Source organism: Bombus vosnesenskii, unplaced genomic scaffold (assembly GCF_011952255.1).
Source record: "Bombus vosnesenskii isolate JDL3184/JDL3185 unplaced genomic scaffold, Bvos_JDL3184-5_v1.1 scf7180000014105, whole genome shotgun sequence".
NCBI lineage: Eukaryota > Metazoa > Arthropoda > Insecta > Hymenoptera > Apidae > Bombus > Bombus vosnesenskii.
Window position 1 is genome coordinate 2,823,776 of NW_022883371.1, and position 15,737 is coordinate 2,839,512.

Genomic DNA, 15,737 nt, shown 5'->3' on the forward strand with positions numbered 1-15,737 from the left:
GGCAGTGGATGCATTTCGCTGGGGTTTCCTGTGATTTGGCGCACTGGTCAGTGGAGTGAGTGCCTGCGCATTTAACGCAGCGGAAAGTATGGTTGCAGTATTTCTGCGTATGACCGTACCTTTGGCACCTTTTGCACTGCACTATTTCTTTTTTCACGAGCGGTGGTTCGATCTTTACTATCGCGTTCATTAGGCGACTGATGTTGTAGATTTCCTTATTGTTCGGTTTTTGTTTAATGTCTAGGAAGAATAAGGATAACGGGTCTTTCGAGACTCTATGCCTTATATTACTTACGTTGATGACTTCGTGGCCGAGTTTTGAGAGTTCGTATTTGAGTTCGTCTATGTCTGCTGAGTGGTGTATGTTTCGTAGGACCACCCGGAGAGGCCTTTCCTGTTTGAGTTGGTAGGTGTGGAAGTTGGCGTTCAGGGTCCTAAGTATCTTGGTGAGTTTTCTGTAAGCTTCTGGGTTCCTCGGCAGTATTTTTACTTTATTGTTATTTATCTTTAAGTTATAGTCCTCCTTGGAGATATCTCTCTCTAGGGACTTGATCATTGTTTGTATGTCAATGACGTCATCCACAAATATTGGTGGGGGAGGGGGGATTCTCTGTGATTGTTGGTTTGGCGGCGGGTCTGGATTGCAGTACGACGAACCTGTTGTGGGTGTTTATTTGTATCGTTGATTGTTCGTTCCGGGTGTCGATTGTGTATGGTTTTGCTGTTTCTATTTTCCGTTTCTTTGTAATATTAGCGTTGTTGGTGCGGAGAGTTCTGCTACACTTCTGCCACGGGTAGCGCGGGGTAGTTGCGAGTCTGCTCCGGAGAGCCTGGTCGCGATTGCTGGGCCATCATCGAGCTAGTTAATTCGGAATGAACAACTAGTCGTGAGGCTATGAGGCTAATATTCGGGTTGGGGTTAGGTGCGTGGGATTTTTTTCTCCCTAAAGGGTAAGGGACACTTAGCTGTGTTCTCTTTCGACGGTTGGGCGACACGTGTTGTTTTCGGACTACGCTGGGCACTAGAGACACGTCTGCACGCTTCGGCACTCCACAGCGAACTGATTTGTAACACTCGACAGTAAACATTCCAACGGTCTCTGTCCCGTAGCTCGCCACACGCAGACCCTATTCTTCGAGTAAGATGATTGCCAGATGTCGATGCGTCTCCGCAATACATGTTCAGCTAGCCTGAGGGCCCGTTATAAATCTTAAGATTTAGTTATTCTCAATGCGAGAATTGATTGTAAATTTTGATTTCCTCGAGGAATCCGAGGATCTCGTGTCCTTAGACACATCCCATATAGTTTTCCCTCTGTGGCATTATTATGTGGAAAGTCATTCTCTCTCGCGATCTCATCGACTAAAGAGTAACGTCTTTACGATCAGTGATTATTTCACGTTTTGCTAACAAAGAGTCAGACTTAGATTTTGTGAGAACGTTCATCTATCATCCCGTTGACCGCGGATTCGTTATCGAACCTGAGACCATTGTCACTAGTCGCGAGTGCCTAATCGCCGTGATTAATTGTCAGAACTGTAACAATCCCATTATTATAATAAACTACACCTGTTGTACCGCATCAATGGCTAATTCCCGTGAAGATTCATTTGACGCCCACAACCTTAATCCCTGTGCTCATCCGACATCAGAAGTGGGATCAGGGCCATTTATAACAATGGAACAACTCTTGAGGGTCGTGGACCGGTTAACTCAGCCGAGAGAGCAGGTACCGAGTGTAAAACCTGAGGAATTATCACTACCACGTTTTAACCCCGAAGTCGCAGGCGCCGATCCAGTCGCGTAGACTTTAAAGGGTTCTGCAGCACATTGGCTTACGCAAACGATGGAAGACGAAGAGATTACCTGGTCAACTGTTAAGGAACGATTCGTTGCGCATTTCGGTGGCCAAGAGACAACGTCCTCGTCGTTAATAAAGGTATCCAGGGAACCACGGGGGAAGAACGAATCCCCAGGGGCGTATTGCGGTCGTATCCGTTGCCTCCTGAAGACGAGGTGGCGACATTCTACGAGGGACGAAATACTTAACGCCATCGCTCTCTAGCTATCAAGTTTGCGCGATCAACGTTTTAAACGATTGACTCTCACGAGTGACATCAAGAGGGAGGACCAATTTCGGAACGAAATGAGACTCTTCTGTTACGAGGAGGAGCCGACATCTTCGCCAGAAAATCCACCAGCGGACCCCAGAACTAAAAGAAGCAGGCCATCAGACCTCCGGTCCAAGTGCACTGTGCGATCTTCGGGTATAAAGCGAGGGAGTGCCGCAAGAGGATGCGGAGCGAAAAGCAGGGGAATACACGACGCCAGGAAGGAAGCCGATCAACTACACCGTCCAAGGTAATTTGCTTCAAATGCCGTGCGAAGGGCCATATTACACCTGTGTTGTACCGCATCAGTGGCTAATTCCCGTGAAGATTCATTTGACGCCCACAACATTAATCTCTATCCTCATCCGACATATATATTGCACGTCAGCTACCATACATTGGCGTTGTTAATAGATTTTAATTAATGTCGTTTCTCGGCCAGGTGCACACTGGTCGAATCGCTTATTACAATATGTTCTCTCACCATCGCCACTACGGCTGACTGCGTAAATAATAGAACGAGTCTTTGATAGGAAAAAGCCTAAGCCACGATACCTCATACCACCACGAATTATTCACTTTATTCGATATATTTGGTCTCCGTAAATATTCAACGAATGATATATCGCGAGAATATCATCAAAATATTCCAACGTAAAATTAGCAAACCTCTTTAGGTCGATATTCCTGGATGGAGAAATAAAGATGCTTCCTTACTTTCTAATGAAACGAGCAAAAATACATTGATCTTACTAAATAATCAAATAGCAATATTTAAAGCTTCTTGATAAAAGAAAAGAGGATGACCGTTAACTCATAAATACATGCCCTGTGTATGTGATGATAAAAAGATGAGACCATCATACTGGTTAGGAATTAAATAGGAAATAAATATTGATATGTATTTTCATGCAGATATAATAAAAGCCATATTTTGATAATTCTTTATATGAAAGTTACACTCGAAATTAATCACTTGCCATAATATTAAGAAATAAACAGAGTACATAACAGTTGAGGTTTTTGTGTTTTGGATTGTGTAAAGAACCTATATGCATTCCTCAACACGTACATATTTTTTTTCTGTTATTATTTAATTTGTACTTTACAATTTATCCAGCTAGACATTTGGTAAATTACACGTACATATGTAGATACTTTTAGATTATGTGTAATTTCGACCAATTGCGGGGAGACGTAATCGCGAGGAGAGACGTCAACGGGAGTCGTAAATCCCCGTTACGATTATAACAATCGACACCACGAATTGATCGATCCCCTGATTTCCGTTGAGATAATAAGGGGTGATTGAGTTTGTATAATACTGTGATTCACAGAATTATAAATTATATATTTCCAACACTTAGATTACACTGACGTAGAGAAATAAATAGTTAACAACTTGTCGCACGAAGATGCGATAGATATGTACGCTAGAGCAGGGCTCTTATAGTGGAAATTAATGTATTAATGGACTTAGCATTATAATATATTTAGGAGAGAAGATGTATGTTCGACAACACCGAGAACCGACAAAAGATTTGCGTGAAGTATGCGACTCTCGCGCTATGTGTAGACTGCCGCGTTAGGCGTTAGTTTTTAGACTGACTGTCGCTCTTTTTCTAATACGGAAGAAAAGTTCGGTGTGGGTGTGCCCCTGTGCCTAAAGAACGCGGATTCGTTGGTCCCACTTTCGTTAGGAAAAGTGAGGGTAACGAACCGCGGTGTCGATTGGTCATGACCTGCACTACTGCTCGAAGGGATGAGTAGGGAGTCTCCTACCATAACTTGTTTTATTACAGGGCTATTCGGATTTTCCTAATGGGTACATACCCGCTTTCTCCGTGTTTTAAGTGCGACTAATAAACCCAAGGATCTCTCTAAACCGACTGTGTTTCGAGAATATTTTTAAGCTTTAGAAATTCTTCAAGACAAACGGATGGCGAAACAATACAGGGAAGTGAAAGTTATGGTGGGTCCTTAGGTTTATTGAGGGTCGAAGTGCCGTTACGCAGGTCGGTTGTTGTCCGGTCGCGCGGGCTGGCGTGCAGATGTTTTAGGCGGCGTAACATTATGTATGACGTATGCTATCGACTTGAATGTGGTAAGAACTAAGATCAATCACGCGTTATATCAAAAGTGTTTGAAGAAAAATATTTCATAATAATTCATATTAAATATATGTATATTATATTATTATATTATATATATATACCTAACTCCCAATTAAAATGTGACAATTTTTAGTAATGATTTTCCTAATACTTTTGAATGGCAGTGTATATATATTCTCCATAAACCAAATGGTGTGTTAATGGAATTCGTCTTACAGCTTTTACGCGGCTTCATTGGAAAATCTGGGGACTGGAAACATTGTATCGACGTGGAAGGCCTGATCGAACTTTTCGATATTCGTCGAACTGTGTGACGAAACGCGATCAGACTACTTTTGAAAACTATCAAACGATTACGAACAAGGGGGAAAACAACGAGCACGCCTAAGGAGAGACCTAAACAATCGTAAAACTATTATCGTTATGGCAGTTCGGTAACAACCACCAATGGGGTAGCCCTCTACGGGCTATATTTTCACTTTTAATGGAGCGAAAGACTTTCCGACTAGAAACGTGCGCGAATTGCCGCATTGAGAGTTTTACATTTTACGCGAATCGGTGCCCACGCTCGATTCCGCTCGTTTCCGTTCGATGAGGGAGGCTCTCGAGCAATGACGCGTAACGAGCTATCATAAACGTTTAGAATCTTCTCGAAACAAATCGACCTACCAGCTTCTTCGTTCCGCTTTCCCCCGCTTGCTCGTATGACTGTGCACTTACGAAAATTGATTTTCTTCTATGTGTGCAAAGAGTAGAAGAAATATTTGCATTTATAGCCTTTTACGGAACGATTCATGATTTTTTTTCTATGACAAAATATTTTTATCGGAAAACGTTTCAAACACTTTTGACATAACGCGTAGTTGCTATGTCAAATATAAAACGGATATTGATAAGTGTCCGAAATTTTTGTTCGATTTTGTGAAAGCACAGAAAAGTAAAAAGTAGTTCAATCTGCCTAAAGGGTCTTTTCTGAACACTCTTTTTTGATAATTAAAAATTGCATTTAATTTAAAGATAAAAATTTGTTCATCGATGAATTAGATGGTACGATAATTGTAAAATAGTACAATTAAAAATTATCTCAATTTGGATCGTTTACTTTCAAACTCTCCTTCTTTATTTCTCTTCTACTTTTCTGCACTTTATAGATCATAAATTAAAGGGGAATGTTTTTCATAGATACTTGAATATTTCAAGCAAATGAAATAATAACTTTAACGATAGGAGATAGAAGACTATATTTACTAGCGAACGGTAAAGACAAATGGGACAAATAGCAAAGAATTGAAGCATATGGCGTGATCGTAAAAGTGGGTTATTTGTGGCGTGATTTGCAGTCGTGGAGAAGTAGCCTCGGCTAGCCAAGATCTCCTACCCTCGCTATAATTGTCCAAGTGTCAAAATCATTTTTACTTCTGTTCCGCTTGGCACGTTTTCCGTTTCAAAACCTTTCCGATGTATATCTCTAGGTTACAACCTTACTCGCATCAAAATTGTAAAATCAATCAATGATACTCGAAGTATATTAAGCTATAAATTAACTAAAAACAACAGGAACAACGTACGAACAAACATAATAAATTTTCAAAAATTCCACCACATTACTTCGTCTTATGATCTCACAAAGACACGAAAGTTATTGCTGTCATAATTCATAGTAAGGAAACACGATCAAGATTTTTATTTCTCACTAGCGGATACCACTATTCGCTCGTCTATTCTTATGATTCCCTCAACCCCTCCGAATGCTCGTTATTGCTCGTTTGCAACGATGCACTTGGACATCATTAGTGAATTAGAAAAAGCGTAAAGGCCAGTCGAGTTTCTTTTTCTCTGTCCAAGTGTCTTTCCATCGTTATATTGCAATATATTTACCAAATGTCCAGCTGGACAAATTGTAAAGTACGAATTAAATAATTTAAAAGAAAAGAAAAAAATATTGCAATATTATATTATAGTGTCTAATTTTCTAAGATACTTGCTAACTCATTTACGTATAAACGTCATCAAAATTCATCAATCAGAGTGGATCAAATATTTTTTCAAACTCTACTTCCTCTAAAAGTTTCACCAAAATTGGTGATGAACGCTTGCGCGTATCTTTCCATTCCATTCCTATATAAAAATTAAACAAACCGGTTTTTAAAAGTTACTTGCATCACAAATCAATTACTTTGTTATGTTTTCTTCCCAATTGACAGTAAAAAAAGAATAGCAGAATCTCCAACAAAAATGTTATCGGTCATCTTCCACGAGCAGGTTTTTCGAATTTTAGAATCTATTTTTACAAGAAATCGATTGCTTGTGTTTCTTTCAACCGAACTGAACACGTATTTCTTTTCCTTTTTTTTTTTGTCCAGGACAAAGGGACAAACGTTTTTAACAGAAACGAATGCCAACTACAGACGCGCTCTGCGGTTTCCAATAGAAATGTCTTTCGATACGGTTAAAGCTGTGGCGTTTCGATGATGCAACCTTGAGGCACGCGCGCCATTGAACGCGAAACGATTGCAATTTGACACGTTCGTCCTTGGAGGGATGCAAATCAGAATTTCGTCCATCGTCCCTGTCCCTTGTCCGCTCGATAAATCCCGAAGATTATTTTTCTCCGCCTCCCCTAAGTGAATTTTTCAAGGTCCGCCTTCGTTCGAGCCAGACACCTCAAGGCCACACGAATCACACAACCTGCTCGCATAGGTGACTCGGTAATTCGCACGAACGCGTTCTTTGATCTAGATTAGACAGCGATACAGATGGTGGTAAAATTAGGGATATTAGATGGCGATTACGGGGTGAGATGCAAAGATACTTTTAAGTGCGAGGAAATAGTTCGATGTTAATCCCGAAGATATCAGATTTTCTCAACTTCTATCTTGAATTTTTCACGTCTTTTTTTTTTAATTATCTTATATTACATACTGTATTGTATATTGTATTAGTTGCAATGGATTATAAGTTAGAAATAAGGTTTATATATATCCATAAACATATGCAGAGTATAGATGGAGAAAGATAATAAAATAAATATATCATATCGTGTTAATTATTTTTTCAATAAGTTTGTGTGTAGGACTTCTAAAAAAAATTAGTCGGAAGTTTTGTAAATGTTTGCTTTTTTTTATCAAAATTGTTAGATAGACAAACCCGAAGATGGTATCCCGCTGTGGGTAGCCATCCACATGTTAATTAGCAATAAAGATAGAAAAATTTACCGAATGTCCAGCTGGACAAATTGTAAAGTACAAATTAAATAAAAAAAAATTGTTAGATCTCAAACAGTGTGGTGAAAGTGTTTTCAAGAGTTGACTACAAGAGTTATCTCTTAGCGAAATCTCGGTCTCCTGCAAAAGTATCCAGTTACTCCTCAATTAAATTCTACACCGTTGCTAGTCGACGTTGTTACGAAGTAGATTGAAGAGGATTTTTGTCACTAACGAGAAAGCTTAGCTTGATTACGAGCTTTAGCACTTCCTAGCTCATTAACAACATTATTCCAATAAAACGTACAGAGAAGATCTATTTTCTGTTATCGATACAAATAACATAACAAAGATATTTTTCTTTTTTCCATATTAGTACAATTTTCAATATCTGTTACAATTTATTAGTTTCTAGGAGCAACGTAATATCTTCAATATTCTTAGCATGTTTTACGTACACGTTTTAATAGTAGCATAATTCAATAGATAAATCGAAGAGCTGGGTTTCAATAGAAATGCATTCTTTTAAATCTTGCCAATTACGTCATTTATTGCTTGCTGGCTATAGACTTACAAATTTCCAGGGAAAAGTAAATGGCAAAAAACACTACAAAAGTAGATTTATTGGCAATTTACTTTACAATAGCTTTGAAAACAAAAATAATAAATTAATCTAGCGCTTCTAACTTTTTCATCTTTTTTAACTTCTTAATTATGTAAGCGAGAGGAAAATATATAAATATATAAAAATATACGACAATGTTTCTCTTTAAAGCGCTGTTTTCCCTGTTAATTACACTTTCACTTCGATTCACTCGTCAGGCCGACAGATATACTTAGATAGAAAGATCTTCGCATGGAAGTTAGGAAAGTTATCTCGGTTAATTTTCTCCGGTTAAAGTTCCGCTGCCTCAGGAGGCGATCAAACTTCGCCTTGGGGATACCATCGACATCCTTTCATCTCACCAAATCCTTTGGATTAAACTTATTTCTTACGCTAAATATTTGCGGAATATGCTGCATGAAATTTCTACATTAGAATTATTAACCTACATTACGAATGAATATAACCATCAAAATCAATAACTTCCGGCGATCCATTGTATTTTACGATAAGATGTCCAAAATAAACTTTTTTTTATACACGTTAACATATTTGCTACGGATTCGATTTTTATTTTCTACAGTGCTGTCTGCTAATGAAAAAATGTTATACGACACCTCTCTTTATATTGTGAATCTAATATATATATATAATTTTGATTTATATATATATATATATATATATATATATATATAGATCAAAATTATAGTGATTTTTATTTAGATGGATGTACTTATTTACAGTGATTTAAACAGAGAACTATGACTATTTAATTAGAACTTGATGTAGTAATGTGATACAACTAAAGACAACTAAATTTTTTTTTATTTAATTTGTACTTTACAATTTGTCCAGCTGAACATTTGATAAATTTTTCTAACTTAATTGCTAAATAACATGTTTCTACCAAATGTCCAAATCGGACAAATTGTGAATGTAAACAACTAAATAAAAAAAAATAACATGTAGATGGCAAAATAGCAAAATACAGCGACAGATATAGCAAAAGAGTCAACAAACACCGAAACCCCCTAATCACTGGACTACTTGACACGACGGACCAGATTCGCAGGCTGAAGAGACACTACCCGCAAGACCTAAACGCTAGATTCATTTAGTTATCCAAATTAAACATATGCACTTACTTATAATACTTATAAATTATACCTATCTATAATAAGTATTAACTTATTGTAAATAAACAGCCATGTCACTGCGCCACGCCAGAAAAATTACTGAAAATTCTCAACGCGAGAATTGATTGTAATTTCAACAAATAAATAAAAAAAAAATGTAGATGGCTACCCCCAGCGGGATACCATCTTCGAGTTTGACTATTTTATTTCTTTAGTGAGCTCAATGGGGTGTTTTCTTTTTAGTCTTCTTTCTATGAGAGTTTTGCTCGCTTCTGCAACCAGCTGATTTGGATATTTACTTTTTTTTATTTGGAAGAATTTTACAATCAATTCTTATTTGGAATTATACGTAAATTATTTTGGCGTGGTACTATGTCGTGTAGGTTTGGATATGTTGCCGTTCTTTCCTTGTATTTTTTGCATTTTCTTCCTTGACCGCTGGTATCACTAAATTTGTTCAACTACTGAACTTACAACAACTCACAACTCATGAGTAACGATTAACCCGCAACTACTCGCAGCTTACTCGTAGCTGCAACTAGTCGCAACTCATTCGTAATTCCTACTACGACTATTGACAACTGACCACTCTCTTTACCAAGACGTCCTTTTTTTTACCAGTTTTCAGTACTCCTACAACGCACATGTCCCAATGTCCTATGTCCTAATGCCCTAAATGTCCTAAAGGGCCACGGACATATATATAGCCCATCGGAATTTCCCATCATTTCCGGCCCGTCAGTGCTTTCATTGTTTTCTACCTATAATTCATCGGGATTTTCCTAAGGATTTTTCCACGATGCTACATATATATATGTCGGGTTTACATTAGAATTAGGGTTAGGGGCGTGAAACGAATCTTCGTTTGCGTTACACGTTGTCGTTATGCAATAGAGAAGACATTGACTAGTGCAAATACGATTATTATAGAACCGGACAAGTAACCGTGGTAGTTAGGTACTCGAGAAACTAATGACAATGATCCTAGGTTCAATAACGAATCCGCGGTCGACGGGATGATAGATGAACGTACTCACAAAATCTAAGTCGGACGCGTAATATTCACTGGTCGTAAGGGGTTACTCTTTTCATCGATGAGATCGCGAGCGGGAATGACTTTCCCGTCCCGATGATGCCACAGAGGAAAACTATATTGGGGTGTGTCTAAGGACACGAGATCATCGGATTCGTCGAGAAAAGCCTTCGTTCAGAAAGTAAGGGAAATTGGCGTTGCTGCTAATTGGTCAATCTCCATACCGGTGGTTAGAAAAAGATGCTAGCCGCCCTCGAGGGAAAGTTGCTAGTGGGAGACGCCGCTCGTTGAAAAATAGGTCTCCCCTATTTTCCCGTAGTTGGGACAAAGACTGTTTGTCTGTTTGAAGGACTTTAGTTGACTAAATCTTAAGATTTATAACGGGCCCTCGAGCTAGCTGAACACGTACTGGGGAGACGCATCGACATCTGGCAATCATCTTACTCGAAGAATAGGGTCTGCGTGTGGCGAACTACGGGACAGAGACCGTTGGAATGTTTACTGTCGAGTGTTACAACTATTTCCTTTTTAAAGAGAGCTATAGAATTATTCCATGCCTTTGTTAGACAAAGCGTTCATCCCGTGATCGCGGCTACGTTCGGCGATTGACTGTCGCCTCGAGCCCAAGCTCATTATCACAACTCTCGAACAATTACAATCGGATTGAATAACTACAATTGTTCAATTACAGCTATAGTAGACTCTAGGTTACAATGTTGCGGGATTATCCAAAATTCCAAAGGCTCCGGTGTTCTTTCATCTCCGACATATATATCGCTCGAATCCTGTTACTAAAAAAATAAAAAACGGCTGCATAAATTTCAACCCCCCTTTAATATGTAGCGGTATTCGACGACGGAGCTCCGACGGCTTCGCAACACAAAGCGCTATACCATCAAAGCGTAAGGTCGACATGTCTAATCTACCATCAATATCCCTACGATTCTTCCGCCGAATATTCGGAAGAATGCATACGCGGCAACGGTCGCGGACATGTAACAAACGCATGTGTAGTGGGGATATCGAGGGGCAACAAAAAAAAAAGAATCCGTTCGGTTTTGAACAAAAGATTCATTCCGTTTCGAACAGCGAAGTGCGAAGGGTGTAGCGTAACAACGAAGTGCGAAGGGTCTAGCGTAACAGCGAAGCAAACACATTGGAGAAGCGTGATTGTTGATTGTTGATCATTGGACGTTGATCGTTGATTGTTGATCGTTGATTGTTGATTGTTGATTGTTGATTGTTGACTGTTAATTGTTAAATAAACTTTTTTGTTGAACCTTCATCTTTGTTCACTTACACCTTAAACCACCTCAGATACTTAAGATGTTCCGCAAATGAATCATTTTTTAACAATTTTACTCTTAGCATTCTTTTATCGAAGATAATAAGAGAATTTGATAAAAAAATTAAAATACATATATGGTGAGAAATAACATAACATACATCGATGCATTTATGAAAGAAATATCTTAAAAACGTAGTCGCCCTTGAACCATTCCACCGACGATATCATTTTCTAATTAAAATCAGGAAAGACGCGTGATTTGCTCCATTTGCGTGTACCATTTCGTATAAAGTTGATACATCAGTATGAAATTCAATGCGAATAGTAACGAAGCACTCATCCCAAAGACAAGCACGAAAGCAATTTCTGAACGTTGAAAACGATTGGGGGAAAGACGCTGAGAGCCAAGATCATTAGAATAGTTGGAATGTTAACGAATACGTTCGCACTTTCCAACTGCGAAACAGTTTCCCAATGTCGTTCCGAGAACGGCGTGGTGTACTGTAGAGCATTTCCGTGGATGTTGCACAATCCAAACTCGGTGTACATTTCACAGCGAGCGAATCAGACAGAATATCGGAATATTTGTGACGGAGAAGAAAGGGTTGATAAATTTACTTCTGGGCACAGCTCTATTCATCGGAAAGCATACGAGAAAGAAGCACACCTACACTTCCAATATGAATAATTCCAGGCAATATTTAACATAATACTTAGCTCTTCGCGCTCATGTCATATAACAAGTTTACGCATTAGATTCAGCTAGAATCAAACATACGATAATCACTTATTATTCACGTTATAGTACCACGCCAGAAAATTTACTTATTATTCTCAATGAGAATTGATTGTAAACTACTTCCAAATAAAAAAAAAAGACAAGTTTACGCGGGATGAAAGCTTTTGAAAGCTTATTTCACAATTCAACCAAGCTCAGATTTTGTTTATGCTGGCAATTTGACAATTTTTCAACAATTTTTTTTATAAAAATTCGCCTGATTTCAGTAACTAATATACATTTCCCCTTGTAAATACATTAGGATAAGCAAAATTTTATCCTTGAATTTCCTGCAAATTTTTATTGTCATTGAAAAACGATGTCAAGCATTTGATATAAACGTTTATGTAATATAATACAGACATTGATAAGTTTGCTGGAATTTTTCCAAATTTTTTGATGGTCTAGGAACGTGAAAAAATTAAACTTGGATATAAACGATTCAGTTTGCCTGCGTAATATGAAAAAATGTTTAGCTACGGTGTTACATAATTCCACGTTACTAAGACCATATTGATGTTAAAATACTACACGCAAAATTGCATCCAGTAGGGATCGCAATTAACCTTTTCAATTTTATGAACGCTTATATGCATCAAGCCAGATTTATTCTCTTGGCCTATAAACACATATATGAGCCGGAAAAAATTGCTGTAGCTGTAGCCTATATGAAGTCTTATATACGTTCAACGAAGTTTATGATGATTTTCTTCCAGCCAAAATGTTCCGCAGCTTTGAAAGCTCAGTATAACTTCTTATAAAGACGCTAAAAACATGTTCGCGATAATACGTGACACAAAAAACGCTTTTACTTTAACGAACGTAAAACTATTGTTTTTTTTTATATATATATTACGATAGTTTTCGACTCGTATAATCGAAAAATGCAAATTTTAACTTTAAGACACTCGCTTTAAACTAAGACTTTAAGACAATTGAGCATTATTAGCATTTTACACGTTATTTTGACCCCATATTAATCGGCAATAGTATGTTCCCAAAAATAAAATTGAATTCGAAAAGCCAACCATATTAAAAGAACTACGAGGTGTCTCGTTCTTTTTCCCCTTCGTTTCTCTAATTCGACAAATCATATTTATTCATTCGCCTTATCTTTCCACGTTGCCAAATTTCTTCGTTAAAAAAAATTTGCCAAATGTCCAACTGGACAAATTGTAAAATACAAATTAAATAATAATGAAACAAATTTCTTCAATTTCCAAATTTCATCATGCGAAAAATATGTACGACGCTGTACGAAAAATCTGACAGTCAACTGACAATTCCACGAGCAATCCGTCGGAATGGAGAAACGTTCGTATCTTTTAGAAAATAAATTATGGCGATGAAATCGTTCGCCATAAGCGTACTGAATGAAAAGGATGTCGCTCGACAGTGTCGCGAGAAAAACGAGCTCAAGGTTAAAACTGCTCGACCGTATACACGGTGTTACGAGCCTTTGCGGCAGCTCGTATCGATCGTAGTGCCGATCGACATGCGATAGCGAGGAAAATCGAACGGAGGTCCTGTCACGGTGAAAGTAACCTCAGCTCACGACGACAAATCACGTTACTCGCGACCTCCTTCCCAGTTTTCCGCATATCGTGCTTCCACCCCTTTTTACAGACTTTTCTCCTTCGTCCATTATCGAAACAAACCGTCTGGTCGATCTTGATATGACGGATCAGCCCTACGCCAGACATCCGACCATGTTGTAAGCAGTTTTCCCCCTTTTCTGCTTGTCTGCGGGTACGCGTTTTAAGGATTATTCTTTCATCTTCCACAATTTTTTCAGAAAATTTTAAAAGGGATTCTCGGGCTAGGATGTCTTGGACCATTCAGGGAATCACGAGGAGAGTTATCAGTTATTTCGCTGATGAATATTTCAGAGGAACATCAGGTTCGCTTTACATGCTGACGCTTACTGAATGTATTACTTTATCGAAAGCACTTATGAAATAGTTGGCAAAGACAAAGGCAAATTATGCAAATGTTTCTATAAGTGTCCAAATACTTTCACGGGTCGCTGTATGTGGTGGGAGATGAAGTATTGTACAGTTTTACAGTACAGAAGTAATGTATTTGTACACTTTTAGAACATAGAATTAAGGAAATCAATATTTCCTATATCTTCTATATATTTAAATATATTTAACTCTGTACCGTACTTTAGTGATTTTTTTTTTTTTTTGTTTTTGAAGTAGTTTACAATGAATTCTCATTGGCATGGTACTATAACGTGAATAATAAGTGTTTATCGTATGTTTGATTCTAGCTGAATCTAATGTTTAAATCTAAAGGGTAATGTCGTTTTAGCCTGCGGATCTGATTTGTCGTGTCAAGTAATTGAGTAATTAGTGGATAGTAATGTAAAATATTACGGTTTAGCCGAGACAAAAATTGCTAAGAACTTAGTACTATCCGTGCCCAATTAATTGCAGGCGGTTATTTGTTAAAAAGGAAAACCCATAAAATATTAACTGTAACACAGAACATTACTTAATGATACTAAATAACGTACGAATATTTTTATCGCAACAATATCTTGCTATTGAATCGCCTGTCATATATGTCGGAGTCAGGTTGGCATTTTGGGGCGTTCTATGAACCTTTACTTACTTTACCGTCGCGGATGTGGCTAGTATTTATCAGTACGAATATGGGCACTACAAGAGGCTATGAGCAGCGGCAATAGGATGGTCGAGATGATGGTGTCAACGAATTCAGGTTCGATAACGAATCCACGGGAGAACAAGTATCAACGTAATACTCGATTCGGGTAACTTTCTCGATAACTCAATCAGCAATTCGTCCAACGACTAACTAACTAACTGACTCGTAATCCAAATGAAACTGCCCTTATATATTCCTGTCCCGGAGACTAACGTGGAAGACACACATCTCAGATAAAAGGAAGCAACTAAAGGACAAACTAAAAAAACTCTATTGGCTCACGGGCCGACGCTCCAAACTAAATATACAGAATAAAATTACCCTCTACAAGACCGTAATAAAACCTGTCTGGACCTACGGAATCCAACTATGGGGAACAGCAAGTAACTCCAACATTGAAATACTCCAACGCTTTCAATCGAAAACGCTAAGATCCCTAATTGACGCACCTTGGTATGTAACCAATGAAACAATACACCGCGACCTCAAGATACCCACCGTCAAAGAGGAAATAGCAAAATATAGCAACAGATACAGCAAAAGAATCAACAAACACCGAAACCCCCTAATCACTGGACTACTCGATACGACGGACCAGATTCGTAGGCTGAAGAGGCACTACCCGCTAGACCTAAACGTCAGATTCATTTAATTATCCAAATTAAGCATATGCACTTACTTATAATACTTATAAATTATACCTATCTATAATAAGTATTAACTTATTGTAAATAAACAGCCATGTCACTGCGCCACGCCAGAAAAATTACTGAAAATTCTCAACGCGAGAATTGAT

The 15,737-nt window shown here is 38.1% G+C and overlaps 1 protein-coding gene across 1 annotated transcript in view; it reads right to left on the reverse strand.

Moving 5' to 3' along the window:
- Positions 1-15,737, reverse strand: part of LOC117239722 (beta-3 adrenergic receptor-like) — a 92,249-nt gene that overhangs the window by 50,689 nt on the left and 25,823 nt on the right. Inside the window, exon 2 of the mRNA XM_033505527.1 lies at positions 15,564-15,566. The gene's annotated coding sequence lies outside the window, so the exon portion shown is untranslated. The remainder of the gene's footprint in view (positions 1-15,563; positions 15,567-15,737) is intronic.